This window comes from Empidonax traillii, unplaced genomic scaffold (genome assembly GCF_003031625.1).
Source record: "Empidonax traillii isolate 1590-97213 ecotype Southwest subspecies unplaced genomic scaffold, ASM303162v1 scaffold140:size1466565, whole genome shotgun sequence".
NCBI classification, from domain to species: Eukaryota; Metazoa; Chordata; class Aves; order Passeriformes; family Tyrannidae; genus Empidonax; species Empidonax traillii.
The window spans coordinates 42,409-43,246 of NW_020955333.1; positions in this window are offsets into that span (position 1 = coordinate 42,409).

Consider the following 838-nt stretch of genomic DNA (forward strand, 5'->3'; position numbering starts at 1 on the left):
ACCTGTGATCTCAAAATGAGATGTTAAGGTACTTAATGGAAATGGAAATCTAGTCTGAATCTGCAGAGAAATCAGTTAAGCTTTTATGTAAAAGGATCCAGTAAAATGTATCCTTACAGTATGGAAATCTTCAAGAGACTATACAATGGCAAATGAAATCCAGGCTATTAGGCTACTTATAAATGCAATATCTTTGTTTCAATGTTCCTCACAATGTCTTTCATAGTTTTTTTACTTAAATTCTTTCTACATAATCCCTAACTATCATTCACTCTTCAACCCTACTAATAATGTCATTCCAAGAGTGTCACTAGTCCCTGTCCTCTTCATCCAAACATATTTCTCAATATAAGAAAATCAAAAGAATGCTGAAAAAAGCCCCCAAATGTGTGATATGATAATATATAGCAAGGTTGATTGCTGCAACTAGAGAGAGACTTGCAAAAAACTAGAGTGTCCTGGTGAAAGTACTTCCATTTTTTTACGAGTTTTCAGTACTTCTACCATCCTACGGCTTCTACTGGTTAATGAGATGCCTAAGATATTTTAACAGGTTTTGAAAAATAATGAGCATGATTTCTAGGGTAACAGTATCTATTAAGGGGTTGCAGGATGTAAAATAGAGTGATATTACCTTCAGATGATTGCATATCTCTTTTTCAATGTATTTGTCAGCTTCAATTTTTCTTTTCGTTTCAAATATCTGCCATTTAATTATCGAGGATTCTGTCACAGAATGGAGAAAACTCCAGGTTTATGCTGTGATAGATGAAAGCACCGGTTTTTATTCCAAGCAAATTAAAATAAAAAGGGGATACTAACAAAAAAACTATTTCTG